Genomic DNA, 15,431 nt, shown 5'->3' with positions numbered 1-15,431 from the left:
TAATGGGATGCAGGTTCCCAGGTGAGCACTCTGGGCGTGCTGAAATGCATGCTTGCTTTTGCTGAACTCTGATGCCATGTGTATCTTATACCTCCCTCTCACACAACTGTCATCTGCCAAGGCCATATTAAGTAACCTAGTTAGAGAAAAGCAGTTTTGGAGCATGTTTATTTTGTCTCTCCTTGCATATTATCATTCTATTTGTCCACAATGTCTAGATAATAATGGTAAAACAGCATGTTACTGTGTCTGAGAGGAAAGAAAAAAGAAGAGTCTGGGATGTATTCTATGTTTTTCCCCAAAGGATATGTCTGCATCTGTTCTTAACCCTTTCAGGCAGCCCTAAAATACATATATAGGCAGAAGCAAGTGAAAGGGAAGGCTGCAAATAGCTTCAATCATATGAAATGATAAACTAGAAGAATAATGATGATTTGCCAAATGATAATTAAGATATATCACCCTGTCTGGAAAAAAAAAATAGATGAGTAGGATGTGTAGTAAAAATATCATGGGATGGTTCCAGTACAGTATTCTTGCTGTTCCCTCCTAATAGGGGGACAAAGACTCCGTGAGAGAAATCAGCACTGTATTCACATTAAAACCAACAGCTGCCACCTCCTGGTCCTTAAATTAATAACTACACAGGGCAAGGGTGCAAAATAACCCTAAGCACACACCGGGACTTGACTTGCTAACAGTGTTCCAGTGGCAAAAGAGCTGAGTCCGATGTTAAATGGATCTGCACAAAGGACAGCAGCGAGCCCGGTGACAAACCCCGCCGTGCTCCTTGCTGCTTATTCTGCCGGGCACGCAAGGCCCAGCCAAGGTCTCCAGAAGAACAGCCCGTCTTTGGGGATTCTTGACAAGGAAAGATCACCACGTATCACCGGTGGCCTTAATAATGGCACGTACCTGAAGTGTGCTGAGGAGCACTTCTGCTTCTTTTTTCACTGTCTTTGCTGCTAAACAGTAAAACATGAGTCTGCATCAGCTTAGCCTGACCCGCATCAAACCTAAGGAAGAAAAAAGAAATCAGTAAGAAAAAAAATAAATCAGCATCCTGGCTCTTTTTCCTAGTTAACAGTGGTTAATTTGCATTTTACAGTCATTCATCATCTTAAAGTACAGGCACGCCGTTGAAAATGAATATATTACTGCAAATTGCCACCTGTCTGCTGCCTCCCTCGTGTCACTAAGTGCATATTCATTCGCACCAATTTCATGTGCAAAATGGATTTCATCTCACTGCTGGGGTGCACACAGACTTACTGCAGCTCAGCCAACAGGCAATCATTTGGTAAGCCACTTTGTTTGTTTTGATCATATCCTAATACATCGATTTACCTTCCCTTTGTATTTACAGTCTGCCTCACTCCATGGCTTCTCAGGTACTGGTCTGGCATTGCCTCGTTCAGTTCACAATTTCCACATTAATAAGGGACAATTTTAACCTTTTCACTCCCTTTCAACCTACGTCAACCCGAACAGACTCAAGCCTGGCCCACTTTAACCAAGGCTATTTCATGGCACATTATCTTAGCTCCGGTACACAAGAGCTAGGTTTGGCTGGACCAATTCTAACCTTGCACTGTAGTGAAGAACAAACTCAAGTCCCTTCCTCTGATTGGATTTGTGGGGTCATTTTTTAGTCAGGCATGCTGTAAGACACAGGATTTCCCTGGTGCAAAGCAACGTCGTGACAGACCGGGTCCCTCTTTAGCTATGCACCCTAGGATTCTCCTCAGCAAACAGACACCTCAATAAGGTATTAGAGAGCGATGTGCCTGCAGTTCTGCACTAAATAAGCTGCAGATGGTTGGCGTTTCCACAGGACTTCATAGCCACAGACACAGTCCTCTCAGCCCCTTCGGCATCCCTCAGCCACTCACTCACTACGCAGACAGACCAGCTGTAACAAGGCGGCTTAATTCCTGCCATCAGTGATAGGTGTAAGGACACCCAGCTTAAAGCAGTGATAGTACCACACTTAGCTCTTTGGAAGATAAGCTTAGTGCAAAAGAAGCTTTCCAGAGTACGATGCAGACAGTGGATTCCGAAACCTTGTAAAACAGGAGCGTTTGGGCCATTTCTGCTTTTAGGCTAAGGGTGCTTTATCTATGCCAGTTATTCCTGACCCTAGCTGTGACCAACCGGGACTGCAAGAGACTGAAAACTGCTGTTGGCTTAAGCTGGCATTGGTGTACTCTATTATACATATTCAACAAATCAACCTTTCTGAGAAATGGTAATTCCACTCTCTCCTAATTTTTGAGTTCTTGACCACAAAGTATTAGCATTTCTTTTAAATTCCTTGCACAGACCTTGCCAGTGACCCAGAAATAACCTTGATCTGATCGGTTATTTGGTTGGATGGCAATTAACTAAATTCACTCTGAAGTTTATTTACTTTAGAAAATAAAATCTGTCCTGTACCTGGTTTTGCTTCCAAAACCAAAAGAAGACCAGGGCTCCCTTACGCTTTGGGGAGTTTGGCTGCCTCCCAACATGCTCTCTAGCCATCGAATGGCAATCAAAATAATGCTAATCCTGGCAACCTCCGCTGCAGTGATAAAAATGTTGTCTAGGCAAATCAAACCCCTCTGTTTGTCAGCTGAATACAATCCTACCAACACTGCTAATGAAGATTAAACTCTGTCACCCCAGCACCTACACTGAGTGCTTTGGCTCTCTAAAACACTGATGTTCTCCCCAATACGTTAAATTTGTTCTTAGTGACACTGGTCAGTGTGCTATCCTTGATCGCTGATCTTCTGGATTCCCGTAAAAATGGTACGAGCTCTCTCCCATTTCATCTGCTCATGGTGCTAACTTTTGGAGCTCCTGAATAATGTTACTGATGTTTAGCTTCAATTTCTGCTCCAGGTCATCACGCTCCACCCCTTCACCTTACAAACTGGATTGATTTATGCTATCCCACAGGAAAAGAATGAAGGAAGTAAGGAGTACGTACTAGGTTACCTTGAAGGCAGTTAGAGGCTGCATTTACATCACCTGAGAGAAATCTCTCCTAAATTATACAGATGTAGTTGTGTCCATCTTTCTACTGCCAAAGTCTTTGTTGCAATGCCCCCAAGGACAGAACATGTCCAACAAATGGCACAGTTTATTACTGGTCACCTGTGATGAAGTCATTTTTGGTAATACAAAAGAGCCTCTTCCCATGTGGAAAAAGGAAAACATCACTCCCATCTTTAAAAAGGGTAGAAAGGAGGACCCAGGGAACTACAGATGGTTGAGCCTGGTCCAAAGGGACGTGGAGAAGCTTGAGAAGTGGGCCCAAATGAACCTAATGAGGTTTGTAAGTTCAAGTGCAATGTGCTGCACCAGGGCCAGGGCAATCCCAGAGCCCAAGGAGGGATTCACTCCACAGGCAACCAAAAACGCAGAGAGCACCTAAGCCAAAGAAAGGCATTGCAGAGAAGCCAGCTGATTTATTTGTATCACAGCTTATACTGGGAAGGTGCATACTGCATAGCTATAGCTTCCTGGAAAGAAAGGGATATGAAAGATCGAGCAAATCATATTGGCAATGAAAGTAACTGTAAACACCCTCACTGAATATATAAGGCTTCTGAAAAGAGTTATAAATTCAGTGGCCTCATTGCTGTTCGCCCGAAAATCTGCTGGTTTTAGTGGAAAGAGGGCAAGGGCAAGAAGAGAACCTTAAATAAGCCCTAATCCTGAGAAAATGAATCAAGTTGCAACTCAAATAGATAAACTGGACGAAAATGAATAAGAAAGAAGTTGCAGACTCTTCACTTGTATGAGATGTGAAAAAACTTCATCCATTTTTTTCCCCTCAGGAAAAATAAGCCACCTCAGAAAGCATTTGAAGCTATCAAAAAAATAGTCTGTAAAAGACGGGGTGAGACCCCAACTTTATCAGGGCCTCAAGAAGTTTAAAAACTCCTAATTATTCTGGGATGAGATGCCATCTAAAGACTTACCCAGGTTTGCACTTGATGCAGTAGCAGTAATTAAGTCTCACAGAGCATTCAGCATTCTACTCACCCCTCGTTTTAGAAGTACTTTAATATCAGTTACCTCTGGCTCTTGTGCTGATGGGGATTCCTGGTGTGTAGCCCCATGCCAGGCACACAAGGTCCAGACAGAGACCACTCGCAGGCACACTGCGGATGGGCTACACGGCCCATCTCAAATTGGTTAACAACACTACAACAAGAACACCAAAATTACCCTCTGATGCCACTCAGGATCCCTCTGTAGCCAACGGGGAAAGGACGGTGCCTCCCTTCAATGCTCTGGATCCCTCCCTGGTGGCAATGAACTCTATCCAGGCTGGAGAGGAAATTCCTACTTGAGACAATTCCAGTACTCAGTGAAGTTGCTTGAATCCTGGTGATTCAGGAGACGAGGGCCCTGTACTTCCATGGGCTGAAAGCTGAACAAGAGCTAGAAAGCTGAGTGGGCTTCAGAAACAGACTGCAGCAGGGAGAGCAGAGCAGGCTCTCAGGCAGATTAATTGTCATAGCTCTGCTGAAGCCTCCGGAGCAATGACAACTGACGACGTACCTCAGAGAGAACATCTACAGTTATAAGAACAGGAAAAGAGATGTGCAAGAACGTGATCTGTGTCAAGACACCCACAGCTGAAAGCTCTCTCTTTAGACAAGAACCTCCATAACTGTTCTTTACAAGAGTCCTTAAAAAGCAGGTGGCTACTCAGAGACTGCAGGAAGGATGAGCCGAGGCTCTTTCTACAGCCCCCTGCAGCTCTTGCTGTTATCTTCCTACAGCCAAAACTGCCTGCGGAATGCTGCAGACCTGCATGTAGTCCCACTGTTTATACAAACATGCAAGACTGGTCACTAAAATTCATCTTCTTGGGAGAAAAAAAGGCTTTTTTTTTTTTTTTCCAGTGCTATGCCTCTATTAATTCTGTGAACGGAAAAGAAAGACATTAATTTTAGAATTATGAAGCCAAAAAACAAAAATTAATTCCAGCAAAACCAAGACTTACCCTTTAGAATGCTGTAAAAGCATGCAAGGTCTCTGTCCTTATGCTGGATTTGATTTTTAATTAGCTAATAATAAGGTCTCTTATAAAGAAAGCAGGACATCCTTTGACAGCATATTACTGAAGCATCCAGTTTATGACACAAAATTAAGAAAAAATCCATAATGGTTCATGTGAGAACCATAAGAGACAGTGATTACTATTAGAATTCAAATTGTTATTACTAAAACTAATAAAAAATACTGATTAGCATCAAAAGAAACTGATGAATTGTTGTAAGATGCAATTTAAGGGAACACAAACAATTTCTACATATGCCTTCAACACATACAACAGCTTGACTGGAGGTACTCTTGTCCAACAAAATTATAATTTGTTATTATTATGTGTCTGTAACTATTTTGCCACTCCACAAATAGATCCATTTCTCTTACACTTATGTGAGCTCACATGCTCCTTCTTCCTACTTAAAATGAAACATAACCGCCTGACGTTCTTTGGTGTGATTCCCAAATCCTAACTACAACACAGAAATAGGCTTTCATGTTAAAATGAAATAAAAACCATGGTACAGTAAGAAACAATCTGGAGACAGTTACCAACTCCAACATATTTGGTGACGATGGCTCCAAATCTATTATGTCTGCACCTGCAGCACGGTCATTCCAGAAGCTCTTTTCAGCCAAGCAGTGACACCTGTATTGCCCGAGATAGACACTAATTGCAGAAATGCCCTTCTTTTGCAAAACCATTGTTTTATTTAGTCCAATAATAAATCACCACATATATGGAGCTTAAATTGGTAATAAAAACAGTCAGGTCCAAGGCCAATACAGAAAATAAAATCAATAATTCAGGAACGTGGCTCAGAAGGACAAAGTGCCACAGACTGACCTGGGACGAGGCTCCTGGGCTGGGCAGGGGCTGGTTGGAGGTGCCCTGCTAAGGTCTACTGGAGACTTAGAGCACTGTAAACCTGGTCTGAATGATTATTCATAAACTCAGTAGCCTCATCTAAACCTTTACCTTTGAACATATGTGAAGAATCTTCCTCCTTATTGTAGCTCCTCGCCTTGATGTTGCATCTCGCAGAGCTCCGTGCAATTTTCCTACTGCAACAGCTGTGAAGCAGGTACTCACCCAGCTGGCATTTCTCAGGTCCCGTGGAAAATGCAACAGTCGCTGAGACACACTCATAGAAACAGGTCTCCAAAAAGCAACAGGCATAAAGAGCAAACTGAAATTTGGCTCTAGACATATGCTAAAACAAGGTCTGGTGAGATGAAAGGACAAAGCTGTGAGTGCAACAGAGTCTCCAGGGTCTTGTCCTCCTTTTATTTATGCCATATCAAGACATGCCAGACAACAAAGATACACGTACAAAAAAGCTAAGCCTTTGTTTTCTTTGTTATTATATGTGTCAAGCCAAGGGATGAGGTATATCTATAAGAAATGTACAATTCTCTCTGAAATACCCAATTTTCTTGCCTTTGAACCAATCTGCAAGGTATTAATTTATGGGAAAAAAAAAAAAAAAAAGGTGTTATCCAAAAATCACCAACTTCTGTTTATTAAAACAAAAAATGTTTAGCATCCTGGGATTGCAACAAGAATGAGAGGTTTATTAGCAAGTCTATTTTCTACTCAACAGTCTAACTAGTTTCCTGCTGTGCTGTTTCCCTAATAGGCCTGTGGATTAAATGCAAAGTTTCTTCTACTAAATGAGACTTCTACTTCAGACTAATGCCAGAACAGACTATGTATTTCAGTGAAGAGAAAGTTAAAAAAAAAAATAATAATAAACTAAACTAAACAAAGAAAAAAAAAAAAAAAAAAAAACTTAAGCCCTTTGCTCCTTTGCTGCCCTCTGGTCCCCCTGGAGGATTCAGAGCCAGAAGCAAAAACACAGAGAAACAGACTAAATCACTGGAGGCTGTCCTGGAGCTTTCTCTGTGTATTTTGATGACTGACATGGACACAGCAGTGGCATTGCTATGAGGGACATGTGAGTGGCCAGAAGCAGAAAAAGTCTTGCACGGAGTGCTATTAACTCCTTCCTCCTGTTACCAATATAGCTCTCTCAGCCCTTTCTGGCTTTTTATCATACCCCAAATTTTATTTGCTTTCACACTTGGCATCTGCTTTTCCTTCTCCCATCCCTGCCCCTCCTCTATTACCTCTGTAAATCTGCTGTTTCCCCCAAATGTCTCTTTCTGCTGTTCTGTATGATTTTTTCCTCCGTCTTCTGCCACCTTCCTTCTTTTCTCTCTTCATGCAGGGTCACACTTTGCCCAAATCTGTCTACAGAAGTCTTGTACAGTGCATTTCTGTCTTGTACCTTGCTGTTGAATTGTGCTGTAGTTTCTCTGTTGGCAATGCCAAGCCCCAGGTCCACAAAGAGTCACGGGTCATCACGTTGTGCCTATCAATGAAAAAAAAGTTTATGCAACAGGATTATTAAATGATTTTCATGGCATCTGAATCCATAACTACCACCTGTTACCTGTAGAAAGTATAAGATAAGACAAATGAAATATTAAGGGAAGTTTTGAAGGAAGCCTGTTGTGAAATATGCATATTACAGACTTTCCTAGGAGGTGCCAAAACTAGAAGGAGCTGGGCTCTGATTTTCCCCCTTTGCTTTCTTACTCATACATCCAACATTTATATCGTCACCAAGAGGATGAGCTTTGCTCTACAGCCAGTAGAAAAGATCTTTTTTTTTTTCCTCCTGCTTCTGAGACTTGGTTTTCCTGTGTCTGTTTTACTCAACACAGCCCCAGACCTGTGATGAAAATTGGGTTAAGACAAACACCGTGGAGAAACACAGACACAGCGCGGCAACTGGCAATGGCCTGCACTGCAAACAGAGCAAAGGGAGCACTCTAAACTTCTATATCACTGTTTCAGACATATTGGGGGAAAATATTTGCTCCATCTCAAGTTCCTGGATGGCTTTCCACTGCTTTCAGTGATCCTAGTTTTGGCCCAGCAAGAGCAGACCTGAATTTAGAGGGAGGTATAGGGAAGGAAGCAGATCAAGATTCAAATCTCAGCTCCATCACTGAATTTCTTCATTAGTTCTGGTAAATCACTTTGACTTGTATTACTTCTATGTCTCATTCTCAATCTCCAAGATAAGCATCAGCTCTTTTTCACAGGGCACTGCAAGGCTCCTTTTTGTTGCTTTTTTTTTTTTTTTTTTTTTTTTAATGTAAAACACAATTACACCTTCTGAGGGAAGATGGATAGATAACTGAATTTATCTTCTTAGAGGAAAACAGCTTTAAAAAGCCAGAAAAATCTCTTTATGACTACATGAAAAACAAAGTTTCCTTGAGCAGAAAACCATAACTAGACCTTAGTCTAGTTATAGAGTGGAGTTATGGAGTTATATATAGTTATGGAGTCTAGTTATAGGCTGCAAAGGATGCTTACAGCTGCCAAGAAAGCTGGACCGAAGAGAGTTTTACATTTTAGAAGTAATTTTCTAAGATCTTGCTTTTAAAGGTGAAGTCCATATTAACGTTTTGTTGCTGTCTTTATCTGCTCTTGAAAGATGGTTGGGACCTCAGATGTCCCAGTAGCTATTTGGACTCATTACCTGGCCCTTATTTCACTCACATTACGAATAACACGAGGGCTAAAAGACTAATTTCAAGATGATCTGCAGCATTGTTTTTTTTTCCCCTAAAACATTATGCAAAATTTAAAGAGGAAAAATACCTCAGTGCATCCATTTCCCCTGAGTGGTTTGAATCTGGTGGCACAAAAAGGAAGAGTTCTTGTGAGCCTGGTATTTTCCCAGGGGCAGCAGAAGAGGTTTCGTGGTTTATAACAGAGGGAGCAACGAAAGGTCCCTTTCCTCCGCTACGAATTTTGATGCAAGATTAACCTTTGGTCTCCACGCAAATACTTTACCTGGTCTCTAACAGACTATTCAACGACTTAAAAGAGTTGATTAATCAATGTAGAAATAAAACATCCTGCTGAGAGAAGAATATATACAAATCATGTTGAGGCCAGAAGCTGGTGTGGATAATCAGGCAATTCCAGGAACAGCGAAGACGAACCAAATCTGTCTCCACAGCACTTTTAAAAGAGATGTATGGTAAGAGATGTACTCACAGCCACCACCATGACACACTCAGCTCATTTTAAACCGAATTTACCTTGGGAAGTGTCTCATGAAGCTCAAGTTCAAGCTGGTTGTCAGAAGGCTGACTGGGGTAGAAGCCATTAAAAAGAAGGCTCCTAATCCTTTACCTGGGTCTTCATACACCAGCACTTGGACCACGGGCTACAGCAGTGCTGTGGAAGTGCAGCAGCAGGTTGCCTTTCTCCCATCCTTCGTTTCCCCAACAAGGCAGCACAACACCACCACCTGCTGGCCCCTGCTCTCCCTCAGAGCACAGTCACACCCGGGGCAGTCAGCAAGCACTCCTGCACAGCACCAGCTCCAGCCTTTCATTTCTTCCTGCATGCAGGCAGAACCCTGCAGCAAAGGGAACGAAAGGATTTCTCAAGCCCTACTTTCCCTGCTCTTTGCAGAAAGCATCCGTCTCTGTGCACACCGTCACACTGGACCCATAAACCAGCGTTTCCTCTCGTGACCTCAGGACACAGACACCACACCTGGCTTTGCCTACAACCAAACTAAATTCAGGCCACACATTCAAATTCTTCCCCATTTTGGAAGTGAGCTGGGGAGGAAGGAGGAATAAATAAATCTTTCCTTCTCCCTCATTTTCTTAAATCCGGAGTGAGAAATACGCTCACAGTAATTAGGGCTGTTTTCCACTGGAGTAGGCTTGTTAAGAATTTACTAGCAAACTTAACGTTCAAGTGAATAAATCTGGAATACATGAAAAAGCTGACAGATATTTCTCATTACACAAGGTCTGTCACAGTAGTTTACAGGCAGAAACATTTCCTTCCAACTCTCATTTATTAGCTTGAATATGGAGAGCTCCTGTCAAAACACGGCTCTGCCAACACACCTTATCCAGGTTTACAACAGAAGCTGTCCTGTAATCCTCTGTCCAAACACTCAGGGGGCTGTGTGCTTCCACTCCTGTGTTTGGATGTTCACCTCCTGAGCCACCCAAGAGCGCAGCGCTTTCCTTTCAGCCCCTTTTTGCCCTACGCGATTTATTCCAGGACCAAAGGTCTCGCACGTTGAAAACCAAACGCATCCACTTGGCAGGATTCAGGAACTGAAGCTAGGATGGGATTTCCCCAGTAAGACAGCCCCTGAGCTTTCAGGAGGGCTCACAGCATCACTCCCTGCCTCATGGGAACAAGTCCTCCCGGATCCAGCCCCGAAGCAGCCCCAGTGCTCAAGGGGGCTGCTGCTTCCATTCCGTGCAGTGCAGCATTTCTCCCTGCACAAGCTGCTGCAGCTGCAGCTCCCCTGCACGCCAGGACGGAGGCTGGTAGCTGGCACGGTAGCCCCTGCAGAATTACATCTGACCTGTCAGAGCTCATTTTCCATCTCGTTATTCTGGGGGCCGGCGTGCTGCCAAATCGTCTCCAATGGTTCGGTAGCACAAGATCCCCCGGGGTGCACTCCGTTTCCAAACGGCGCTCTCCAGCCTTGCACAGCAAAGCCCTGTCATAAAACCTGTGCAGAGAGCAAGATTTCTGTGCCTACCAGACACAGAGACATGAGTGCCTGGGTCTGAAAGTCCGTGCCAGAATTGGTCCGCCTGCCCTCGTAAGCATCCGTGCTTGGCCTGACAGCCCTGCACTCGGGATGCTGAACAGATCAGAAAATGGTCTTCCTACAGAGGAAAAGTCCTTTGTGGAAATCCTGTCTTCTATTTTCACTCTATTTCACTCTCCCTATGTTCAGCAATAAGTAAATATGCTGTGGGTCAAATCAGCTTGAGTTGTTTTTAAATATATTTTCCCTCTCTTTGCCACCCTCTAGACCTGAATCTTCCCCTTTGGATACCTTTTCTCGTAGTAGTGAAGTGTGTAAGAAGTGTTTTACATCCTTTATCTGTTCTTCCTGCCTCACTCTGTGTCACCTGCTCTGCACGAACAGGCAGACTTGCCATGTTGTACGCATCAGCATGCAGAAAGCAGAAATGTTTTCAGCTTCAGGAACCTTGAAAAGGAAAGAAGACAGAGTTTAGAGAAGTCAAGTCTGGAAGCACACTGCATCCCCTTAAAACAGTCCAAAGAAGACAGTGACTCATCAGGTGTGTACACAGGGAATATTACTCGAAGTTGGAAGGTAGAATAACAAGAAATAACACACCTAGCAGCAGCTTCAACTCTTCCAAAAAGAAACAAGGGGGAAAATCACACATACACAAAAAAAAAGATCCATACATAGCGTTTTCTTGTTTTGCTAGAAACTTACGGAAGCTTTCTGTGAATGACAGCTTGCCTTTCCACCTTTGAAAATAAACATTCCCTTTTCTTGAAATGCAGTAGACAGACTGACTTTCCATGAATATCTATGATGTGACAGGCCTGAAAACGCTAAGCTAAAGAAGTTACACGTCTCGCTATGTAACAGGCTTCACTACGTACAAATGCAAAATACTCAGCGTAGAATTTAAAACAATATTTAGGGTGATAGGATCCTTTCTTTATCAGATCCTCCACTGGGTTTCAGTTCTTGAACAGTCACAGTGTGGGGTGTCTTCCTGGTGTCAGCTGGAGAAGAGGTGGATTTAACGCCAAATCTGGGACTAGAGACTAAGTTTCCGAGATTTCTTGAAGTTGAAAAGCTTGACCTGAATTTTCTGAAGAGCAACCTCAGATGGGCTCTTTGTCAGAAATAACAAGTCAAGAGAGACCAAAAGAATGACCAGCAGGCTAATTCTCCTAATTGCAACCTGCAGCAGATTATATCCGTAGCCTTAGGCGAGCTGCTTCAGCACTCTGCAGATGCTGACAGTTAAGGAGGAAGGAGCAGCGAGCAGCAGTGTAGCCAGAGGCTTTTTGATGCACATTGTAACTTGCTATTTCGTGTGGATCAGAGAGTTACTGAGCACTGATGGGTCGGTTCAGTTTAAAGAACTACCAAAAATCTCAATACCCACCCTAAATCCCCGGCAGTCTGCTGGCTTCCTGATCCATGTCCTTGAGCTGTGGGCTCAACAGTAGGATTTCTGCTGTGGCTGCTATCTTTCTACTCATATATTAAACAAGAAAAAGCAGGCCAAATGAACAGGGGTGAGCAAACAAACAAACAGAAACCATCCTCTTTGCGTCCTTTCTGCTCCCCTGGGTGAAGCATTCCCTTGGCCCAACCACCCTACTGCCAAGCAGCACAGCTATCAACACCAGCACACGCCTGGCTTTGTGACAGTGCCCATTAATCCCTCTGCAGCAGTATAAATTGGTTGCATAATTGGAGTCTTAAACATCTTTAAAAGCAGACAACTGGCGATGAGATGAGTAGCTTCATGCAGTTACATTTGGTAGCATGTGGGACCTGGCATTGAGAGGCACGTTAATAATTTTGACAAGCTTTCTTCTACTATAGGTTGTCTTTTTTTTTTTTTTTTTTCTAAAAAAAAAAAAAAAAAAAAGTCATCAAGGCATTGTCTGTCAGATACAGATATTTCTGAGGAGACATTTGTCCCCAGGAAAGTAACACCACCAACCTCTGGGTTTGTGTTAGCTTAGGTACTCCATCCCACTGTGCTGAACGCCTTGGGTTCAGTCCTGCTGCTGATGTCAGAGGAAGCTCCCAAAATGCAAAAAGTCCCAGAGCCACTCAGACGGAACAAATCCCTCCTGAGTCCTCAATGCTTGATTCACTGTTTGCACAGACAGCACTGAAGTGTACGGAGTATGCAGAGCGACCTTCCACCTGTACGAAAAGCAAGCACTACTGAAAACACGGGGTTCTCACCTGCTTCCAAAGGGGTACATTTGTCCCGGAGCTGGTAACTCTCCCACAGAAGAGTTTTGTACTGAGATCGCTGTGAGCAGAATTGCTGTGGTCACTTGAAGAACTGGGAACTAAGCAAATCCTGCACCTCAAAGACATTCTTAGGTTCTCCTACGGGAATGAGGACAGCCTCACCTACGTGGTCTTTGCTTACACGCAGATGAATGCACGCACAGAGGCACCAGCCTGCAGTTTGCCTGACCCGGTGAGCTTTGCAGATGCTCGCTTTGCAGTGAAAGCCTCAGTGAACACACTGTCCAGATACGTACCCAGCTCTTCATAAAGAACCCTAATCACAACAACATTGCTCTCTGCAGCCCCTGCTCTGAAAGTCATTCTTGGAGACTGCAGAACATCCCCGAAACTACCAGTGGGAAAGATTCAGCCTGGTATCTTCGGATTCCCTCATCTCTTCCCCTTGTACTTAAGCTGGACCTCATCCTCCTGCTTTGAGACCCAGAGGTAACAAAGAGCTGCCACAAACATATCTCTGTGTGTCCAGCACGGTGCTAAATATTCTGGTGCATCACGCCCTGGGATAGGAGTCAGATGGTTCTGCAGCGATGGCATTCAATTTACAGCATGATATTATCTGGGCTTTATTTTTTGTCAGCTACAGTTCTGAGCTCTGCCTGAACATAATCAGATATTTAATATTTTGACATAACCATGGCTACCTGCGACTACTCTGTCACTCTACAGTGACAGAAAAGATCTCAAACCTGCCCGGTGCCAAGCACACCGGTTACTGCTGGGGGGCTGAGTGCAGAATCTCCCCTAACACCTTGCTGGCCCAGTTTAAGGTGTCTTAAACAGTTCAATCCTACAGAGACCTGCTGTAAAGATCAGCCTTTGCCAGGTCTGTGCCGTGTCAGCCACCTTAGAAAATCCACCTTCAAGAGAACAGTGCTCACCTGGGGGTCACACAGACAGGTGACGTGTAACTCCTGATTTCGGGCCAGAAAAATACTCTTTTCTGCAAAGCAACATCTTCGAGCAGCCAGTTAACCTCAGCAGTGCCCTGGGATGTTCTCGAGGCTTTTTCTGAATGCTCGCTGATAGCAATAACGGCTGGTACAATGCACACACTCCTCTACTCCTTCTCTGCCTCATTTGCAAACACTTCTCAAAAGCTTGGGGACGCCGCTAGGCCAAGTTCAACAACTGTGTGCATTGTGCACAGAAACATGAGCCTGGGAAGGAGAGGAAAACATTCTGCAGCTGCCGTCCTTCCCTGTGCCACTCCGAGAGCCTTAACAATCGAACAGGAAAGGGCTCTCGCTCCATTCAGCGTGCCATCGCCTACCCCAGGAGTTTTCTCTGCTGCTGTCATCTCAAGGGCACTAAGCTCTGCTTGTGAGCATCAGCACCTTGCCAGGGAGGTGAGCCCTAGCGACAGGAGCTCCGGAGTCACCGCCTGCAAGGATATTTTATTGACCTACTGCTCCTCGCTGTAACCCTTAGATATGCAATTGCAACAAGAGCTACAGTTTTGTATCTAACAGCAGTGCATCTGAACAGAGTTCACTGCAATACCTCACGTCAGCCACCTGTGACAATCTCAGGCTGTAACTTCAGACATTCCAGTGATTTTACAACATGATCCTAGCATAAATGAATACTTCTAAATCCACAGCACTCCGAGCATCTCGCAGATGAATTATCACCTTAACAATTTTTTCGGCAGGGAGGGTAAAATTTAGCGAGTGCAGAGGAATAACTCTTAATTCCTTCGAGCAGAACTGCAGGAGGCATCCCCCAGGAGCAGGAGGCAGGTAGGTTCCCTCTGTCCCACACTCCTGGAACAGCTCTCACAGGGGCTGCCTGCTACTGGTTCTGCACACTTTTGATGTCCTGCACACTACGCAGTAACAGGAGACCCCAACTCAAAGCCCAATCTCCCACACCAAGTATAACGCAGTGGTGGAGATCAGCATATTTCCTGCAGCTCTGTTGATGGTATTGAGAATTATCATGTCATAATATGTCAGCAAAGTTTTCCACAGAGGCTGAGTGATGAGATCTGTTCTGTCCCAGGCGAGATTTTAGATTTATCCTTAAGAGTGGAGCAGATGATTCAAATCCACTTTCTCTACGGACAGGTCTTCAGCTGTCATCTCCAACCCAGCCCAGCTGCAGATCCAAGGAATGACCTGCACACAAATGCTTCATTATGTGAAGAAATCAGCAAGAAGTTTACAAAATACCTCAGCCAGGAGCTGCCCTTGCCTGCCAGGCTCACAAGAAGAGGAAACCTGGGAAGTTCAAATGCAAAAGCAAAACAAAACAAACTGGCTTCAGAGGCTCACCAGCTTGCTCTGTCCTGCAACACATCCAGAGGCAACAAACTGTGTCAGGAATGCAAGATGAGTTGAAAGCGTGTGAGAGCTAAAATGATCTGCAGAGGAAAATCAATACAGACAAACCTGTGCTAAGGAGACACATGAGAAATTAGAACAGATCAGCGGCTCAAAGACAAGAAGCTTTTGAGAAACAGGAAAATTAATCATATTT

Source organism: Netta rufina (assembly GCF_964035555.1).
Source record: "Netta rufina genome assembly, chromosome: 12".
Taxonomy (NCBI): domain Eukaryota; kingdom Metazoa; phylum Chordata; class Aves; order Anseriformes; family Anatidae; genus Netta; species Netta rufina.
The sequence above is the reverse complement of the archived record's forward strand: the minus strand, read 5'-3'. Positions refer to the sequence as shown.